This window comes from Otolemur garnettii, unplaced genomic scaffold, assembly GCF_000181295.1.
Source record: "Otolemur garnettii isolate 467f Iridium unplaced genomic scaffold, OtoGar3 scaffold00016, whole genome shotgun sequence".
NCBI lineage: Eukaryota > Metazoa > Chordata > Mammalia > Primates > Galagidae > Otolemur > Otolemur garnettii.
Genome location: NW_003852411.1, coordinates 9,284,078 through 9,297,126, shown reverse-complemented (window position 1 = coordinate 9,297,126; position 13,049 = coordinate 9,284,078). Strand labels below are relative to the sequence as shown.

Below are 13,049 nucleotides of genomic sequence, written 5' to 3'. Positions count from 1 at the left end.
TCACTAACAAGGCCCTGTCTGTTTTAGTTCCCAGCCCCTGCTCCCCAGCTTTGCCCAAAGAAGGGAAAAGGGACGCTTTCAATTAAGTCACCCTAAATCCCCTTTTATCCTTGTGATTAAGTCTGGTATTTGTGTCTCTGCCAATACAGTGGGATTCTGGTGCCCCCTGCCCCCTCTGGCTCCTGCCATGGGCCACAGAGGGGCCTCAAATACTTCTCTCCTCCTTACCTCCCCAACACACAATTAGAAGGAAAAAGTTTGAGGAACCTCCAAAATATAAATACTTACTCTATTTTGCTGTGTGTAATGTACAGTTTTGTACAAATTTTTGAGGGAAAAATAAGGATGCATGTTACACAGGGGTAGTTCAGCTCAGGAGGAGCTGGGCGCACGGGGTTTCAGTCCAAGAGAATCCAGAATCCAGTGGACGCCGGCCACAGCGACCTCCACCTAGTGCCACATTCAGGGAGGGGACAGTGGCAGGGCTGGTGAGGCGGGCTGCAGCCAACGTGCAGACAAGGGCTGAGCCCTGAGGCCTGGCTATGCAAAGGGGACCAAGAACCTTGTGCGGGCCCCAGGGAGCCACCTGGCCGCCCCTGGGCCAGTGGCCTCAGAAGCTCCCACCCTGCCAGCCACGTGGTAGGGAGTGTAGGGCTCCCAGGAGAGAGGGAAGGTGCACATTTACCAGGGGAGCCTTGGCCCTCCCCAGGTATGTCTTTCCTAGCTAAGAGCCAGCCACCTTCTCGAGAGGTGTTTTCCTGAAAATTTGGGCCAAAAACATGGGCATACTTAATACACCACAGGACATTATACACAGCAAAACATGGTAAGTAGATTCATCCAGGTAAGTAGGAAGACCCTGGAGCAAACTAATGCCTCTCCCAGCCTTTCCTGAGTCCCTGCCCTCTGATTCCTGGTGGGGTGAAACTCTTAGCAGAAGCTGAGTCCACTGAACTCTGGCAAAGTCCACTTCAAATAGGGGAAAAGTAGCCTCAGAGTCATTGCTTGGTTGGGGACCAATCTTACCAGTCACCTCCACTTATTGAGCAGTGTCTTAAGCGTTCTCTTCTGGAACCCTCCACACCGTTACAAATAGGTGCTGATCACTTATTTTCATTTGGGGCAATTGAGCCTCGGAGAGATTGAGCAACTTGCCAAAGGTCATACAGCAGAAGTGGGAGACCATGATGCCGGCCACTTACATCCATCTGCCCTACAGACCTGGCTCATAACCCAGCAGCTGCAGTGCCACTCACATGTGTGCTGTGGGTCATCTCATGGTGTCACCGGCATCGCAGTTTGATTATACTCTTGGTCAGGGCCCTCACTGAGTCGCCTTCTCTACCTTCCTTCCCTTATATCCTGGCACTGCCTTCCTCCAACTGAAACAGCTGTCCTAAATTTGTCCCTCCTGGGCTACATCCACCAACAACCCCTCACAAGTGGACACTCCCTGCCAAGAGGCATGTGAATAAAACCAGCCAGTCCCTGCCACCTGGACAGCCTTCCCTCCCAGCCCCGACCACTTGGAGATTCCTTTCTTTCTTTCTTTACTCCCTCACTTTCTTCCTCCCTGCCTTCCCAAGCTTTCTGTTCACATCTCACTCTTTGCTGCTCATCAGTAGGTGACGGGGAGACATCATGAGTTCTAGCCACCCGCCGGAGACCATTCCCGACAGACCGTTTCTGTGACAGTCACAGTAGCCTCCCAGCCTCTCAGCCTAGGGCTCCCACCACTCCCAGCAGACTCCTGCCTTTTATCAAGAGCCTTCTGTTTGCCAAGGACTGGTTCATGTGCTGTTACTGTGTTTACATTTGCTGCATGTCTTATGGGACTAAAGGACAGAGAAGGCCGGCGTCCCACTACCCACAGAGCCTCTCTGCCGGGCACCTCAAGCATGCTCACTGTCCACTGTCCACTAGCTGGGAACTAGCAGCCAGTCCCCCACGCTCCACACCTCGAGCAGCAGAGGGGAGGTGGAAGCAGGCACTGGCTGGCAAGGCGACTTTACCACATTAATTCTGACTTGTAAGAACCCTGTCTCCCAGCATCTCTAAACAAGATGACCCAGCCTCTTGTGTACCCAGTGGTTTCCAGGCTGGTGGGTGGTTGTTTTTCCTCAAAGCCCTTGGCCAGCCCTTCCTCTCACCCGAGGGCTGTGGTTTGGGGAATGTTTTCACTTGAAACATTCGGGCCCATGATGGCATTTGAAGTTGTGAGATTCTTCTGTGCTAAAAGGAAAAAATGAATGGTCTATTTAGAGCCTGCTCACAAGCCACAGTGTAAAGATCAGGCAGCAATTCTGCTGCTGAAATGCCAGCTCTCTGAGAGTGGCCTCGGGGGACTGGCTGTGCAGGAGTCCTGCCCTGCTCTGGGTATTCCGTCTGCAAGACCCCGCATTTGTGGGGGCAATGCTTCCAGAAAGTTGTGCCTCTGTCCTCAGCTTCTTCCCAGAATGCTCTCCTCCTGGGGCCTGTGATGTTCCCGTGCTGTGAACTGAGACCACTTCTTCTGGACAAATGTGAGAGATGACTGTTTGGGAATGCCTCAGACAGCTTCTCTTGGGCCTAGATTTTTAGGCTGTACTGCACCAGGGTTCACAGTAGACAGAGTTCACCTGAGGGAGGAGGCTGGCTTCCCTCTCGGGACAAAATGGATATATTCCAGGTGTTTTCATTACTGAGAATGAGGCGTCCCTTCATTGCAACCTAGGATCAGAAGGGAAGGTTTGAATCACAGGTTTCTAAACATTCGGCCTAATTAAAAACTGACCAGTTCACTGAGATACCAAAAGTTCGTTTCAAAGATTATGCGTGATGTTGTTTGGATGTCTTACCAAAATGAATTCTCTTGTAGGTAACGAGAATCCTAATAAAAATCCTGATCTGCCAAGTCAAACTTGGTAAACTGATTCTAAAATGCATGTAGAAATGCAAAACTCTAGAATAGCAAAAATAATTTTGAGAAGGAAGAACCAATCTAGAAGACTGGTGCTACGATTTGAAGACTTACCACAAAGCTACAGCAATCAGGATAACAGGCTATTAGAGTAAGCAGAGGCAGATTAATGGAACATAAAAAGAATCCAGAACAGACTTCCACATGTATGGTCAACTGATTTTTTTTCTTTTTTCTTTTTTTGGCCAGAGCTGGGTTTGAACCTGCTACCTCTGGCATATGGGGCCGGTGCCCTACCCTTTTGAGCCACAGGTGCTGCCCCTGATTTTTTTCTTGAATGCACCAAAGACATTTGCATTAGTTCTTTGTAAAGCAAATGACGAAGACCCAGTATACCAGCTTTACTTTTTAAACCTAAGCTTAACAATACATATTTAAACAACTGTCAAAACTTACTAAGATGCCAGCATTCATGCACAGCTAGAAAACATCCTTAATTTATAGTAAACCAGAACTGTGTGATCATTAATATCTTTCACTAGGAAATATTGGGAAAAAAAACTGAAATTGTTTCTGTAGAAGGTTCATCCTGCCGTGTTAACTTCACAGCAGGCTGCTGCTACTTGGCTCACATTTCACACAGAAGTGTGGTCTGTCTGAAAAGGAAAATGGAAACGGAAAAGCAGGTCTGTGCTGGTGTTAGTGCACACTCTGTTCTACCACTACTGAGGAGTCAGGGCTCATCTGGAGCACGCTTAATGAAAAAGCAAAGTGCATACAGAGATTTACAATAATTTTTTTTTTGGCCGGGGGCTGGGTTTAAACCCACCACCTCCAGCATATGGGGCCAGGGCCCTACTCCTTTGAGCCACAGGTGCTGCCCAGATTTACAATTTTAAAGACAAATAAATGGTCCTATCATATGGTCCCAACAATAAACTCAAAAGTCTGTGACGAATATGGCTCCAATGAGCAGTTTATAAATACTCAGATTAGGTACAGTGATACTGAAAGCTGAGTTCATTTGAAATCTTCAAACAGATGTTCCTGGTAATTCTCAAATGGGGCTTGGTACAATTGACATTTCTGATGAACATGGGCGTTAAGTCACTCGTTATCCAAGCTCAGCTGGTCCTTACCATTTATTGTCAGGGACTTGAGTTGGCCATCTTCCTCAACTTCCACTCTTTCTTGACCATTCTACATGATTCTCTTTGTAGTGATCTTTCTGCCATTAACTATTTTTGTAGACGTCAATATAGACTTGAAGTTACCCTTCTCACTACCACCAAATGGTGTGGAAGAGAATGAAGTGAGTCTCCCCTCCCCCAACCCTCCCCACTATCCCCCACCCGCCATGATCTATCGACCTGAATGAAGTAAATCCTGCAGGAAATCCCACAGAAAATCCTGTATCCAAAAAAGAAAATCCGGCTTGGCGCCTGTAGCTCAACTGGCTAGGGCACTAGCCACATACACCAGAGCTGGCAGGTTCGAATCCGGCCTGGGTCTGTCAAACAACAATGACAACTACAACCAAAAAATAGCTGGCCCTTGTGGCAGGTGCCTGTAGTCCCAGCTACATGGGAGGCTGAGGCAAGAGAATTGATTGAGCCCAAAAGTTTGAGGTTGCTGTGAGCTGTGACACCATGGCATTCTACCCAGGGTGACAGCTTGAGATTCTGTCTCAAAAAAAAAAAAAAAAAAGAAGAAGAAAAACCATTTCCAAAAGATGGAAATCTGGGTGGCGCCTGTGGCTTGGTGGGTAGGGCACCAGCCCCATATACCAAGGGTGGCAGGTTCAAACCCAGCCCAGCCAAATTGCTACAAAAAATAGCCAGGCGTTGTGCCAGACGCCTGTAGTCCCAGTAGCTTGGGAGGCTGAGGCAAGAGAATCGGCTAAGCCCAGGAGTTGGAGGTTGCTGTGAGCTGTGTGATGCCATAGCACTCTACCGAGGGCAATAAAGTGAAACTCTGTCTCTAAAAAAAAAAACATGAAAACCCATTGAAGACAGAGAAAAATGACGCCGTTTCTCAGTTTCTGCTTCCTCGGAGACCCTCTGATTCCTAACAAAATCCTCAAATGGTTCTTCAAAGAAGTTGAATGAAAATGGGTCCCTTCCACCAAAAACTTCCCTGAAGACATCCTCTGGGTTACAAATTGGGAAGCCAAATGAAATGGATTGTCAAAATGACTTCCACCTCCTCCACCATTTAATCCCTCTTTGCCATATTTGTCATAGATGTCCCACTTTTGAGGATCTGACAACACCTTTTAAGCCTCAGCTATTTGTTTGAATTTTCTCTCTGCTTCTTCTTTGTTCTCAGGAATTTTATCTGGGTGTCACTTTAGTGCCAGTTTTCGGTGCGCCTTTTTAATATTCTCAACTAAGGAATGTCTCTGCACACCTAGAACTTCATGGTAATCCATCATGTTTTAAATGATTGTTGGAACAGGTCTGAGGAGGCAGACAGCCTACGGAGTGGAAGAAGGGAGGGAGGGGGTGGCAGCCTGGGGCTCCTTGCAGCTCCTGCACGTTTGTGCTGATGGTGGCAGCCTGGTGGAGTGATTTTTAAACAAAAGTGTCAAGGTAATTCGATGGGGGAAGGGATTGCCCTTTTAACAAATTGTGCTGGTGGGGTTCGACATTAATATGCAAACCTCAATTCCTAATTGCCAAGTCCTGTCGTGGAAGCAACCTAAGTGCCCATCAACCCATGAATGGATCAACAAACTGTGGTATATGTATACCATGGAATATTATACAGCCATTAAGAAAGATGAGGATTTTACATCTTTTACATTTGCCTGAATGGAGTTGAAATATATTCTTAGTAAAGTATCACAAGAATGGAAAGTTGAATATCCAATGTACTCCATACTAATATGAAATCAATATACAAACAATTACATGTTCCTAAGAACAACAAAACACGATTATAGTCTAGTTCAGGGGTAGAGGGAAGTGGGGGGAGAGCATGAGGTAGGATCTCAGTCAGTGTGCACATTGTGAGGGTGTATAACACGTCCTCTGGGCGAGGGGCTCTTCTACAAATGGAACTTTACCCTGGAAGTGAGAACAATATACCTAAATATTGTACCCTCATATTAATTTGAATAAAGTTTAAAAAAAATATGCACACTTCACACCGCACAGAAAAATTGACTCAAAATGGATCATTGTACTAAATATAGAAACTAAAATATAAAGTTCCTGGAAGTAAAGAAGAAGATGAAGCCTTTGGGACCTTGGATTGAGTCAAGGTTTTTAGACAGAACACCAACACCATGAATCATAAAATTAAAAATTGGCAAATGAGACTTCATCAAAATGTGAAAGGTCTGCTCTTCAAAAGGCACTGTTAAGAAAAATGAAAAGATAAGATATTCTTCTTAGTAAAGTATCTCAAGAATGGAAGAAAAAGTAACCAATGTTCTTAAGTCTACTATGAAACCAATGTGTAATCACTCACACTTCCTTATGAAAGATGTAACACAACTATAGCCCAAGATGAAGGGAGGATGAGGTGCCTGTGACTCAAAGGAGTAGCCGGCCCCATATACCAGAGGTGGCAGGTTCAAACCCGACCCTGGCCAAAAAGTGCAAAAAAAAAAAAAAAGAAAGAAAAATGAAAATATAAGACACAGACTGTAATGAAACACATGCAAAGCATGTATCTGTTATAGATGTGCATAAGTACATAGCTGATAGGTGTTACGTAGTTGGTAAGTATGCTCACCATTATTAGCCATTAGGGAAATACAAACTGATATCACAGTGAAATATCACTATACACTTGCTAGTATGGCTAAAACTTAAAAAGATTAAAAATACCAAGTAGACCAATGGGAACTCTCATGTTTTGCCAATGGGGGGGAAATGGTACACATTTGCAGTTTGTGAAAAACCTAAGCATCCCCTGATCTCAAGCAGCATTCCCAAGTCCCTCAGACGCTTATGTAAGAGTAAAAAAAACCATTCGAGAGCATTATCCATGATCACCACAAAGTAGAAACTCCTCAAATGTTTGTCAATTGGCAGATGGTTTAACAGATTGTAGTATATCCTTAGAATGGAATACAATACTACTTGATAATAAAGTGAGCAAAGGGATAACTGGGCCAGGTGAGGTGCCTCACACCTGTAATTCTAGGACACTGGGAGGCCAAGGCAAGAGACTGCTTGAGGTCATGAGTTTGAGACCAGCCTGGCAATAGTTAGGCCGCATCACTACTGAAGGTAGAAACAAGTAGCCAGGTATGGTGGCACACACCTGTAGTCCCAGCTACTTGGGTGGCTGGGGCAGGAGGATCCCTTGAGCCCAGGAGTTTGAAGTTGCAGTGAGCTGTGATGATGCCGTGGCACTCTAGCCTGGGCGACAGAGCAAGACTGTCTCACAAAAAAGGAGGGGGGATAACTGCTCATTGATGCAGCAGCATGGATGGGTGTCAAAGTATTATGCCAAGTGCAAGAAGTCAATGACAAATGACTATGCACCAGAGGATCTCGTTTGACTGACATATGGGAAAAGTCAAACTACTGTGTAAGGACAGAAAATATCAGCAGTGGCAAAAGGATTGGGGTAGACAGGAAATTACAAACAGACATGAGGACACTTTTTGGAAGGATAGAAATGTTCCCTGTCTTGATTCTGGTGGTGGTTTCATAACCATACACATCTGTTATAAGTCCTTGAAAAAACTGAGCACCTTTAAAGGGGGTGAATTTTATGGTATGTAATTATACCTCAATAAATTCATTTTAAAAAAATGAATCTGCAAATAACCTTGGATAAAACAAACTCATTAATTTGGGTCCCCATTATTTATATGTAGTGACACTTTACACCCAAAAAGGCCAAATTTTACATTTGCTCTATCTGAAAATAGTTATTTGGCACTTTTGTTACCCCACTAAGGGGAAGAAAGGAGGCAAATTCAAATTCCTATCTTCCAGGTCGGCATCCTACTAGGCATTTTGCATGTGATTTTATTTGGTCTTTGTTATGGGCCAGATTCTGTCCTCCCAAAATTCATGTGTTCAAGCCCTTAACCCCTAGTACCTTAAAATGTGAGTGTATTTGGAGATCAGGGTCTTTAAAGAGATGATTAGGATATAATGCAGTTATTAGTGTGCACTTGAGCTGTATGACTGGAATCTTTAACAGATGAGGTGTGGACCTGAGCTGTATGACCGGAATCCTTAACAGATGAGGTTAGGCACACGGAGAAGAACCAGGGTGCACAGGGGAAGGACTGTGTGAGGACTCAGTGAGAAGGCAGCAATCTGCAAGCCAGGGAGGGAAGCCTTAGAAGAGGTCAATCCTCTCAAAACCTTGACCTTGACTTCTACCCTCCCAAAGTGTAAGAGAATGAATTTGTTGTTTACACTGCTCAGTCTGTAGTATTTTGTTATGGCGGCCTTCCAAACGATACCAACACTTGTAGGAGCAGGAGAAAAAAGTCAAAGCTCTGAGAGTATCAGCAGCTTGCCCAAACTCGGATGGCTCAGGAGAGAGCCACAGGTGAAACACAGGCCCATCTGATACCCCTGTAGAGCTCCCACCAGTGCACCCTCCATGCTCCCCACCCCCTAGTCTCCTACCACCTAGACTGTAATCTTAGTGGGTTAGAACTGGCTCCTCTCATTCTCCAACAACTTGAACCGCTCTTAGTTAGTAAATGTTGAGTTGATTTGAATAATCACAGTAATAAGGTTTCAGGATGGATGACAGACCTACTTTAAATATCCAGCTATTTTCCAGAACAAAGAAATGTCGCTGGCTTTTGTAAACAGCCAAAGTGATGGTTAGAACTGACAGCTTATCCACCCACCATGCCCTGAGTTCTGTGAGCACTGGGCCCAACAACAGGCGGTAAGCATGCCAAGAAGTGGCTCCTGGGCCTGTAGGCAGTGAATGCTTTTTCAGCCTGATGTTTATTTATTTATTTGCCCACAAACATTTATTGAACACCTACAACACAGCCACAAGTCAAATCTTTACTTTATTTTCTAAGACAGACTTATCACCAGATCCTCAATCACACTGACCTCTTGCCTATTAGAACAAATAATGGAGGGGCTTTGGTTCCTCGTTTATTTCGTTTTTTAAGTTAGATTTGAATTTCTTTTTTCATTCTATGCACCAAAGCCAGGTAAAGAGAGCAACGTGAAGTTGAGGGTTCTGAAGCAGAGAAGGATCTCTTTACACTCTGGACATTTCCTAGAGGGCAGAAACAGATCTCATAGTGAATTTCTCTCATAAAAGTTTTTAGACTTAACTAAATTTTAGATGATTCAACCACTCGTGCTGGGAAGCAGCCACTCACAGTATAGTGACTAAATGCACTTTTTAAATTCAGCCTCCAGAAGAGCCGGGAGAGTTGGGCTGCCCAGCACGTGGTCATCTGCTCAGCCGAGGTTAAGGACAGGGTAGCCCTGGCAATGAGGGGAGAAAAAACAGACTAGAAAGGGAACTTGAAGGAAGAGATAGAGAGTGGGGGAACCACTTCCTAAATGAGGGGAGAAAAAACAGACTAGAAAGGGAACTTGAAGGAAGAGATAGAGAGTGGGGGAACCACTTCCTAAAACCAGAAAATGAAAAGGTAGAGGCAGTTTTGTGGAGAGTCAAGCAGGGCTTTGGGGTCCAAGGGGCCAGAAGGTTGTCGCCCGGAGACACCCAGTGGGAGCGTGGGGCACTGGGCAGGGGCGGTCAGACTGCGGCTGGTGCAGGTTAGCTTGGGAACCGCCTTGCTCCTCTTTCTGCCCCACTTCCTCCCCGAAATACCTTTCACATATTCCTTAAATCCTTTCCTTCCTGCCTACCACTTGCACCCCTAGACCCTCTGATCCCTTCCTTAGCTCACTGCCTTTAACGGGTCTCCCCTGCCAGCCTCTGTTTCCTATCACCAGTCACTTGTCTGAAATGACATTCCTAGGGCCTCTCTTGCCCGCATCAAGCCTACTGCACGCCTGACTCCCTCTCCTTCTTTCCCTCCTCCACGTGGTCCCTGAAGCCCCAGGCTCAGCTGGGTAGGCCCTGAGCGCCAAGAGCTCATCGTGTGTCCTTCTGACACACCGAACTGCAGTTACCTGCTGGTCCTTGTGTCCTCACTCACAGTTGGTGAGCTCCGGGGGGGCTGCAGCCATACCTGGGTGTCTCCCTCCTCAGCACCTCTCCCAGTCCCTGGAGCACACCTCATTCAGTTCATCTTGGGAAAGAGGGAGGGAGAGAAAAGGGGAAGAAGGCAAGATAGTAATCTTAAGAAATATCCATATAGCAGGTGGCAGCCAACCTTCCCAGCTGCCAACTTGCTGCTGAGTCAGGAGAACTTGGGGTTAACTCCTGGCTTCACCACTACCTAGTCCTGCTGCCTCCCCTCTCTGGGACTCAGTTTTCTCATCTAAAGAAGGGGGCTGGCCCAGGGAACTCCACAGTCCGTCAGCTCTCATTCCAAGGGCACCATAGGTCTTCCAGCCTCAAGAGCCTCAGCCCCACCTCAACACCTCGGGACTCACCTGCCTGGGGCCCCAGAACTTGCTTTGTCCTCAGCCCACCTGCCTCGTCCCCCTCGCTTTCCTCACCCCAAACTGGAAGAGCCCATGTATCCTCAGTCAAGTGGCACCAAACGGCTTTCAGGGGAGATTAAACTTGGCTCCTCTTCAAAGTTTAACCAGCTGTTTTCTAGGGCCGGGCTGACTCTCTCATAAATAGCTAACATCCAGACGGGCATGTCTTTGTATCTTCTTTAAAATATCAGTAAATCCCACTTTCTACCCACTACTGAAGAGGTGTCCAGCGGGCTTTGGGGAAGCACAGTCCCTCCTCCCGCCATGTGTGGAGATGCGGAAAGAAAGACACAGTCTCTCTCTGCACGTTCCTTACAGTTTAGTAGGAAGTGCAGGTAAGAATTAATTATGGAGGAGGATCAAGATAGCTGCAGGAGTACACATCGCACTCCTAAATGAATTCTATCTTTTATCTCCCAAGTAGAATAAGAGGGCAGGGACCTTGTCCTGCTCATTTTCCACTGGATTCTGTCCACATAATGCCGTGACTGGCACATAGCAGGCATTTATGGAGTGTATCTTGAATGAATAAATGAATGCCATCTTTTTTGCCACGTCCCAGCTCCTAGCACAGCACTTGGCTTGTTACGTTCTTGCTAAAAAGCAGAATCAATGAATGAGGGAGGGACAGGGCAAAACTTTGAAGGATGAAAAGGACTTAACCAGGCAAAGGACATTAAAGAGCAGAGGGCCCTGTGACTTTATCAATGACCTAAAGGTGATCACAAGAGCAGAGAAGGGGGCTTGGTGCCCGTAGCACAGTGGTTAGGGTGCCGGCCACATACACCGAGGCTGGCGGGTTTGAACCCAGCCCAGGCCAGCTAAACAACAATGATGACAACCTCAACAAAAATTAGCTGGGTGTAGTCCAGCTACTTGGGAGGCTGAGGCAAGAGAATCATCTAAGCCCAAGAGTTGGAGGTGGCGGTGAGCTGTGATGCCAAGGCACTTGACTGAGGGCGACATACTGAGACTCTGACTCAAAAAAAAAAAAAAAGAAAGCAGAGAGGATGACATTTGCAAAGGCAGGTAAGAGTGGGGAGCTTTCAGAGAACTATGATTTGCTGAAGGTGGCCTGACCTTTCATTTGAAAATGAATTTAACTAACATTTTACTGAATTATAAAGATATACAAGTATTATGTAGCTATAATAATTAGACAATTTAAAAAAATTTTTAAATAAAATTTTACAGGAAAGCAACAAAAGACAGCCTACTCTGTCTTACTTCTTTCTCTTCTATTATGAACTATCTGCTTAAGGTCATTAATAAAGTTACAGGGCCCTCATATTTCCACTACATTAATTGCATCTTTTTGGTTTACAAGTGACAAAACCTTCAAACTAGTTCAAGCAAAAGAGCCAGCTGTAGGAGCTGTTTCTTTCTATTTATTTCCCTTTTAACGTATGTAAATCTGTGTGCGTGCATCTATTTAAATCTATGTATTGTCTATTTCTCTCCAATCTTGGATTTTCTGTCTTCTAGAGTATACTCATTATTCTTTCCTACTTCAAACACCTCCCTCTGTGCAGCAGGAACGGGCTTCCATGGCCCCAAGCAACTTTTCTAGAAACATCCATATAAAAATCCCAAGAAAGGACTTTGATCAGTTCTGCTTGGATCTCACACCCATCCCAGACTCGATGGGCATCCCGCACCAATCAAAGGCCATCTGCCCAAGCATGTCCATCTGGCCCTGCAGCCCCTACAATCCTGGCCAGGAGCAGGACAGGTGCAGAAACGGGGGCACAAAGAGGAAACATGATGTGCTCACGATCAACAGCTAGTTGGTAAAACACAAATTTAAACTCCAACTATTGGCCAGTCTGGGCCACATGCCCTCCCAGTACAGAGAGCAGGCCCAGGAGAAAGAGCGAAGTGTTCCCCAAAGGAAGAGTTGCTGGACAAAATAAAACCCCACAAACCCACAGCATCAGTCGTGCATACACGTCCCAGGCAGCCAGGTGCACGTCAGGACACACTGAAGTCGTCTACGGCCGTCCTCATTCTGCAGAGGAGGGAAACTCTGAATGTGCATTTTTCATGTTTCTGTAGCCTCTTCTCTGCTTCTCGGTGTCTTTATCTTTAGGATGAGTATGTGGGGCTCCATTCATCTTTAAAAATCCCTTCCGATCTGACATCCTGGTGTGTCTAGGATGTTTATGTACATTCAAATCTTGCTAACTCATCTGGGATAATGGAAATGTCTATCTTTTATTAATTTGTGAGGTAAGTTTTCATCTTTCATCTTTCTTGTTCTTAGTCATTTCAAAAATACCAGATTTAAGTTCAGCAAAGGAATCTCTTTCTCAAAGTGCAATTTTCCATCTTATTCAGGACTGGAATTACTTGAATCATTCTCTTTGGAAGAATGAAATATTTGGGGGTGGGTCCTTTAGATCTATCCCAATTTTTTATTCTTCAGCCCTCAAAATTTATTATTTCTAATTGCTTCTGGGAGCTGCAGGAAAGGAAATCATTGCTCCCTGAGGTTATTTGGGACCCCCCTTGACTTGAATAAAGATTATTCTAGGCTGAGGTGTCCAAGCCTGAGACTATCGTCGTTTTATATTTACTAA

At 45.6% G+C, this 13,049-nt stretch overlaps 1 pseudogene; it reads right to left on the bottom strand.

Moving 5' to 3' along the window:
• Window positions 1-4,006: 4,006 nt before the first annotated feature.
• On the bottom strand, window positions 4,007-5,333 carry LOC100948388 (annotated as a pseudogene).
• Window positions 5,334-13,049: the final 7,716 nt, after the last annotated feature.